At 39.7% G+C, this 8,736-nt stretch overlaps 1 long non-coding RNA gene across 1 annotated transcript; it reads left to right on the forward strand.

Annotated features, from left to right (window-relative positions):
• Positions 1-765: 765 nt before the first annotated feature.
• Positions 766-8,046, forward strand: LOC143301953 (uncharacterized). Its single transcript, XR_013057867.1, has 2 exons — positions 766-1,134; positions 1,341-8,046. It is a non-coding gene; the product is annotated as an uncharacterized LOC143301953 (long non-coding RNA).
• The last annotated feature ends 690 nt before the right edge of the window (positions 8,047-8,736 follow it).

An 8,736-nucleotide genomic window follows, 5' to 3' on the forward strand; every position in this document is an offset into this window, starting at 1 on the left:
TCTTGAAAAGTCAATCATCATCAAATGGCATTATAAGTGATGCTAGACAGTGGGACATTTAGATGTGACGCGTGTGGGATTCCAGGGGTCTTTCAGTGTAAACAGCATCCCCCATCTTCTGGAAAATGCTGAGCTAGAAATCTCTTTTTTTTTCTTCCTTCATTCATGTCTGGGTTTTTTTTCTTTTCTTTTCTTTTTTTTTTTTTGCTTTTTTTTGTTGTTGCTTTTTTTCCCTTCCCCAGTCCATTATCCTTTTTTTTTTAATTCCTTCTTTTTTTCTGGCAAGCCACGGCCCAGTTTTTCTCTCTTTTCCCACAGTCTAATATGTACTATCTGTGCTGTGTTGCTCTGGTGATTAGATAGTGACATTGTAGACACTAGGAGGGGCACTAGCTGTCCATTCTCAGAGTTATTTTGCTTATATGTGTTGTTTTTTTTTTGTGTGTGTTTTTTTAAAGTATTTTTGTATGGCTTTGAAGTTGTTGGGTTTTTTTTAGGTTTTTTTAATCCCTTTTATGTTGGTTTTTTGTTGTTGTTGTTGTTGTTGCAATCTAGGGATGATAAAGTAAGCGGACGGGCTGACGTCCTCAACACAGCTTAGTCTAATTTGTCTTAAAGAGCTTAATGTTTAAAATGTCACAAACTGTGTTGTTTTGTTGTGTTTTTTGCTTTTTTTTTCACGTTTTTTTTCTAGAAGTGACAGAGTTTTGTATTTATAATGCAATTCATTAAAAAAAATTTTTTTTTTTCATTTAGTTGGGTAGTCCTGATATGGGCTCAGAGTGGTCGGCTGTACCATAAGCCACAATGTCAAATGTTTGGATAGGTTCCGGCAAAGAGTCATGTAAAGTTTGGGAAGTTTCTGGCTTTTTGTCATTGAGCAGCAGTCTGGTGCCAGACTGCGACTCTGGTCCACAGATCACAGCAGCTGAGTGATAGTCTTTTTTCAGGAACACAGACATGGCAGCAGTGTACATGTCTGTGATGGTTCTGCAGAATCATATTTTTTATTTTTGCCAACAGTTTTGAAGATCAAACGAAGACCCCATTTGCCAATAAATTCGGGGAACACATGTTACCGATGATGACATGACATATTGGTGGTGCCCATATTTCTGGTGACATGATGTATGGGTACACATTTACTCTGATGACATGATGTATGTGTACACATTTACTGGTGACATGTATGGGTACACATTAACTGATGACATGATGTGTGAGGACACATTTACTGATGACATGATGTGTGGGTACACATTTACTGAAGACATGTATGGGTACACGTTTACCGTTGACATGACATATGGGTACACATTTACTGAAGACACAATGTGTAGGTACACATTTACTGATGACATGATGTGTGGGTACACATTTACTGAAGACATGTATGGGTACACATTTACTGATGACATGACATATGGGTACACATTTACTGAAGACACAATGTGTAGGTACACATTTACCGAAGACATGATGTATGGGTACACATTTACTGATGACATGTCATATGGGTACACATTTACTGAAGACACAATGTGTACGTACACATTTACTGATGAAATGATGTGTGGGTACACATTTACTGAAGACATGGTGTATGGTCACACATTTTACTGAAGACATGATGTATGGGTACACATGTTCTGATGACATGAACTGTGGGTACACATGTTCTAATGACATGACATATGGGTACAAATGCCAGTGTTGTCAATATGTATGAGTGCTCATGTTGCTATCGACATGGGGTATGGGTACACATGTTACTGAGGTCAAGCAGTTTTGATACACCATGACATGGATGTACCTGTGCCCATACAACTGATGACGCTGGCTTATCTGTTCAGCACACAGATGATGGAAGCCTTGCGTTTTACATTCATATATTTGTTTGCTTGCTTATCTGTTTGGATGATTTGTTTAGATCAGTAATCTGTTTAGATTAGCAATAAAACTGTGTTTATATATATATATATTCCTTGTATCCCTGATTAACTTTACCTTAGCAGTAGAAATATAACATGTTTATGTTCGAGCCAACTGTTCAGCTCTGTACCTCAGCAATAAAGTAGTATATTCATATTTCATATATATATATATATATATATATATATATATATTTGTGTTTAGCAACAGTGTGGAGCCAGGGTGCTTATATACATGTATGCAAATGATGTACATATACACTGTTGGAAACAGGGTGAAGGGTACGTTGTGTTCTCTGTGTGTTGTTGTTAACCAATCAGCTGAAGTTTGTCCGGTGTTAAACGTAGCTCCTCTGCATTTTTGCCGTAGGAAAACCTTGGGTTGGATTGTCTTCCGTTAATCAAACAAGACATATATATATATATATATATATCACAAGGAAATGAGATTATAATAGACTAGAGGATATATCACATAACTATATCACAATGAAATATTGGTCACGGAGCCACATGCGTGTCCGCCGATGATGGCACAGCACATTGTCAACATCTGTTCCAGAGAGATAAACCATGGTGATGATATAGGCTATATCACAAATGGAATAAATCTGTTCCACGTTATGAAAAATGTTAAGAGAATGTGTGTTGTAAAACTTGTATGTATGTCAGGTGGTGTACTGTGCCTGTTACCTGGAAACAAAGTGTTTTTTTCTTTACAACAAAGAAAGGGGGACTGTGGAACAGTCCGATATCTTTGTTGTTATTCGTGGCATTTCAATATCAGTGGAGGGTTTTTTTTTGGTCTTTTTTACATTGTTTTTAACCCCTCCTCATGTGAATCTCCTTTTGCAGAAATAAAAAAGAAATGTGCCAAAAAAAAAACATGTCAAACATTTGAACTCTAGAAAAATAACTTCTGCACAGGAATTTGTGCCAAAAGACATCACAAACATTGAATTCCAGAAGCTAACCTCCGCACTGGACGTCACCAAGCAAAGACGATGGTGCTGGACACCACTCATCCTTAGAATGCCTCCAGGTCCACTGCCAAGAGCAGCCCTTCGCTGGACACCAGATGGGAGAAGGGCGTCAGGAAGACCAACAGAGACATGGTACAGAACATTAAAAAAAAGAACTGAAGGAGAATCTCAATACCAGAAACATATTTGTGAGCACACTCGCATGTGCTAGTGGCAAGAGAGCGAGTGGCGAGGTCAAGAAAAACATGTGCAAAGAAAGGAATGCGAGGTGCGAAGCAGATTTTATCCTCACCTCCTGGCAAAGTTACTCTGAAGGTTACTTAACCTTGACTCATGAGAATCTAGCCACTCTTGTCGTGAGGTGGAAAAAAAGAAACACACCTTCCTGGCATATCTCGCCAGAACCGCACCTTACTAACGTGTAAGAAGCGTGCCTCTGGGGGAAGCTAGCTAGGACAGCACAAGACAGGCAGCAGGGGCGATCTCTGGTGGTGACTTTATACACCACACGACATGAAGAGGAATAACTACCGGTAATTACAGTTTCATAGACCTGAAATCATGAAGTGAAATTCGCATGCGAACTGGCATGAAGTTCGTTTGGGAAGAAAATAGTAACTGTCCACCCATAGACATGAAATTTACCCACCAATTTCGATTAAAATCACAGCCGGTGCAATAAAAGCAAGCAATCTGTGTCAAATGAGAGAATTTGAATGCATTGCTGTTGCCGGGGCAGAAGACGTGAAGTAATGAGGAAGCATCCTATTTGGGTGAACGACATTTTGAAGCTCAGGCAACAGCAGGCTGTTTACAACAACATGATCAAGGAGCTTGGTTTTGATGGAGATCTGTTCAAGAAATACATGCAGCTAATAAAGGAGCAGCGTGCTCTAGTAATGCAGCTGGCAGAGGGGGATCTCATCAAATACTGCCTCAGTCATTCGGATGAGACGATAAACCGAGGCCCCGTGTGCAGCATGCACTTAGCGCACGTAAAAGAACCCACGGCAACAAAAGGGTTGTTCCTGGCAAAATTCTGTAGAAAAATGCACTTCGATAGGAAAAACAAATAAAACTGCACGCAGGAAAAAAATACCAGAAAATGGGTGGCGCTGTAGTGTAGCGACGCGCTCTCCCTGGGGAGAGCAGCCCGAATTTCACACAGAGAAATCTGTTGTGATAAAAAGAAACACAAAAACAAACAAAACAAAAGGGATGTGCCCAAAGATTAGTCAAATTTGCATGTGAAAGTTAAAAAGATTCACCCACTCGTGCAAAAGAAAAGATTCAAAATAAAGTTCGTGCAAAATTTGGGTCTGTGAATTTACACAATTACAAAAAAGGTTCATGTGGATATTTTTCTCCCATTGCAAAGTTTGCATGCGAATTTTTGCATCAGTTTTTCGGGTCTATGCAATTGTGAGTGTCAGACGTTTCCCAGACTATGAGAGGTTCCCGCAGAGGCCAGTCATTCCTGGTGCGGTACAGGTACAGGGGGTCTGCTTCTCCATCTGATATTCTTCATTTTACTCTCAGAGGACAGTTTGGGTTTTTAAATGCCAAAGTCTTCATCTAGTCCCCTGTCCCTCAACTTTTTTTTGGGGGGTGGGGTATGTTTTTGAAGTGTGTGTTTGAAACTTGGAAAGCTGTTTGCCTTTGCAGCAGTTTTGTTTTCATTTTGTGTCGGTGTCGGTCCACAATTTGTGCGCACACAGGCATGCATGCCTAAAACATATGTATGAGTTTATTCGTATATCTGTGCATGATGTCCAAAACAAATGCATGAGTTTATTCGTATATCTGTGCACATTGTCTAAAACAAATGTGTGAGTTTATTCGTATATCTGTGCATGATGTCCAAAACAAATGCATGAGTTTATTCGTTTATCTGTGCACATTGTCTAAAACAAATGTGTGAGTTTATTCGTATATCTGTGCATGATGTCCAAAACAAATGCATGAGTTTATTCGTTTATCTGTGCACATTGTCTAAAACAAATGTGTGAGTTTATTCGTATATCTGTGCACATTGTCTAAAACAAATGTGTGAGTTTATTCATATATCTGTGCATATTGCCTAAAAACAAATGTGTGTGGTTATTCATATATCTGTGCACACTCTTGAGAGCAATGACGTTGCTTGCTCCCTTCGTGAGCTGTTCTTCCTCATTTTCGTCTCGCTTTAGTGGTTCCCTCACAAACCTCACACATCACTTGGAATTATTTGACCATGTCCAGAATTTACATCACGTTTGTCCTTACTTTCAACCTGATGTCAGGAATGATAATCTCAACTTAGTAACTTTATTTTACAACCTGTTCCTCAACAGTATATTTGTTTTGGATTTGTAATAGTGAACAAATACTGAATCTTTATGACGATTTTGACTTGAGCCAAACTTTATGCCTGTACATTCTCTGAGATAAAATGTTTTTGGTACTGATGTATTGAATTTCCAAAAAAAATGAATATACAGATATATATATATTTTTACTTTTCAAGAATGTTATATATAATGTGTTGTACAAAGATCTATATATGTATATACACATACAGTGTTGGTTTCTTTGGATGACAGTGCACTAGAAATTTTGAAAATGGTTTGATTTTTTTTTTTTTTTTTTATACGAAGGAACAACGGATGGGTATCATGTCAGTTTCTTTGGATGATAATGCACCAGACATTAAAGTTTGGGGTTTTGTTGTTGTTGTTGTTGTTCTTTTTTTTTTCATACAAAAGATCAAAGGATGCTAACAGAATGGCCCACAGTGTGCAGACATTCTAACACAGAAAACAGGTCACGCATCATCTACAAGGCTTCCATGACTTTTTTTTTCATTCCATAAAAAGAAAAAAAAGAAAAAAAAGTTGGTTTCCTACGGATATAACTGTATGTGGCAGAGTGCCAGCAGTGGAGGTGTTATGTCGATCATGACTGTTCACACAGCAATGAAAGATGTGTGGAGTTTCAGTTTTCAGCTGGTTTCAGTTTCACAGGGAGGCCTCACTGCGTTCTGACAAATCCATACAAGCCACACCACCACATCCGCTAAGCAGATGCCTGACCAGCAGCATAGCTCATCGCACTAGTCGGGCCTGCGTATTTGTATGCCTATCAGTGTGGATGTCTTCTGCAGAATTTTTTTCGGAGGACAACCTTTTGTTGCCATGGGTTCTTTTTCAGTGTTTCAAGTGCGTGTTGCACACTGGACATCCCATACAAACGATTGATTGCTCAGTTTTTTTTTATTTTCTAGACAAACTTGGGAGAAAGGGGTGAGACCAAGGTTTGAACCCAGACTCTGATGGACACAAGTGTAGGCAGATACGTGTCTTCACCATTCTGCTGACTTTTCCTCCATGTGACGACCATGACTTTTTCACACAGCAGGGAAAGATGTGTGGAGCTTTGTGCCTCTTGGTGCCCACTTTCTTTGACAGTGTGACAACAGTGTTGCAGTTACAGGGTTTCTACAGATATGACCAAACAAATTTCATACCTTTTTATATATATATATATATATATATATATATTATTTCCTCTTAAATTTTTCATACCAAACACAAAGCCAAGTGAATTTTTTTGAAATACCTATCTGCAACACTGCTTATGAAAGAGGTTGACACATTATTGATGTTAAGTTTTGACAACTGTTTTTTTTTTGTTGTTATAATTTTATGTTTGCTTGGTTGTTTTTTGTTGTTGTTTTTTTTAATGCATTTAACGGTCAATTGTTTTATAAAGATTCCAAGACTTTTTACAGACCATGAAGTGACTTTTTCCAGTCCTGAAAAGGGTTGTCTCTCTCTTTTTATTTTTTTTTATTTTTTTTTATTCGAAGACCGTCAAGCTTCCATGACTGTACACCCCATGCATTTACAGCGTTAAGTATTCATTCTCAAAATGATTGTTTACAGGTACAACATTTTCCTGGCAGCACTGTATAAGTCACTGGATCAAAATGTTGATCATGAGAGTCTAATAGCTGATATTGATGATGTCATGAAGAAGAAAAGAATGCTTCTGAAAAAAAAAAAAGTTTTTAAAAGGGAGACAAGAGAAGAGGAACTTTCTCAACACAAGGTATAGATTCTCAGTTTCAGTTTCAGTTTCAGTACCCCAAGGAGGTATCACTGTGTTCGGATAATTCCATTTACGCAAAACCACATCTGCTAGGCAGATGCCTGACCAGCAGCATAACCCAACACGCTTAGTCAGAAATTGATGGCACGCATATTTGTGCACCTATCAGAGGGGATTTCTTCCACAGGATTTTGCTGGAGGACGACTCGTTTGTTGCCGTGGGTTCTTTTTCAGTGCGCCAAATGCGTGCTGCACACAGGACCTCTGTTTTTTTCATCTAAGTGGAATGACCAGACGCTCAGTTTGATTTTATAAATAAATAAATAAATAATAATAATGGTATTTATATAGCGCTGGATCTTGTGCAGAGACAAATCAAAGCGCTTTCGCACCAGTCATTCACACATATGCATAACTCTAAAACTGTAGAAACTAAAGACAAGGAAGGGCAGGCAAGGGAGGCTGTTTTGGGAAGAGGTGGGTTTTAAGGCCAGACTTGAAAGAGCTGAGTGTAGAGACTTGACGAAGCAAAAGAGGAAGTTCATTCCAATCGCAAGGTCCAGAGACAGAGAAAGAACGGCGGCCAACAGTCGAGTGCTTGAATCTGGGTATGCGTAAAGAAGAGTGGATCCGAAGCCGATCGTAGTGAGCGAGATGGAGTGTAGAGGTGAAGGCTAGCCGCAGAGATAGGAAGGGGCAGTTTTGTGAATGCATCTATAACATAGAGTGCTGATCTTGTACTTTATTCGGTGTGAGACAGGTGTCAAACATGGGAGAAGGGACAGGAGTGGGAACCGAACCCAGATCCTCATGGACATAGTATTGACAGATGAAGCGTCTTAACCATTCGGCCACCTTCCTTCCTTTAATTCAGGTGGTGAACAACACTGAAGAATAGTGAGGTGGTGCACCTCGCAGTACACACACCCCGTTACTAGTAACCAAGGCATCAGACTACAGCTGCGTGCTGGCTTACGTCCATCTGACAGGTTGCTGATGCTGGATAGGATACAGAGAATAGGTGAGAGAGAGTAAGACACAGACCCCCCCCCCCAAAAAAAACCCAAGATACAGAAAGGAGGCATTTCTTTCACTGAAGGCAGAGTACCATTGTCTCATGTGTGAGATTTTTTTTTAATACTGAGAAGTGCATGGCCTGGGTTTGTGTCTTAACTCACTCAGTACGGCCAGTCCTCTCTTCTCCTCTACACAGACCCCTCGGATGTCCAGCGGGTGTCTGAATGACCCAACCTTTAGCTTCCGTCATCAGAATTGTGGTATTCTTTGTCAACATTCACCTCTTCAGTATAAGAGCCTTCCGCCTGCAATATTTTGATGATGGTAATTGGGGTGAAACGCTGTTAACGTCGTCTCTTTCGCCGTTCGTATGGAGAGAGTTAATACTACAACCAAGTAAAACAAAGGGGGAAAAAAATCATCAAAATGACGTCGGTATATGAAGGAAGTACAGTTCTCCTATCCACAATGGCTGTGAAGGATGCCCCCCCCCCCAGTATATGTGCACACACATTTACATGGGGGACAATCTGCCATGACAGCGTCATCATCTCCAACATAGGTGGCGCTGCACTGTGGTGGTGATGCTCTCCCCTTTGTTGGAGCAGCAGCATTTAGGTCATTCAGAAATCTCATATTAGTAATACAACACAGTACAGTACAATACAATGATGATGAGCTGTCTGAATTTTACTATTAGGATTTCAGTTTTGTTA

Source organism: Babylonia areolata, chromosome 28 (genome assembly GCF_041734735.1).
Source record: "Babylonia areolata isolate BAREFJ2019XMU chromosome 28, ASM4173473v1, whole genome shotgun sequence".
In the NCBI taxonomy this organism is placed as follows: domain Eukaryota; kingdom Metazoa; phylum Mollusca; class Gastropoda; order Neogastropoda; family Buccinidae; genus Babylonia; species Babylonia areolata.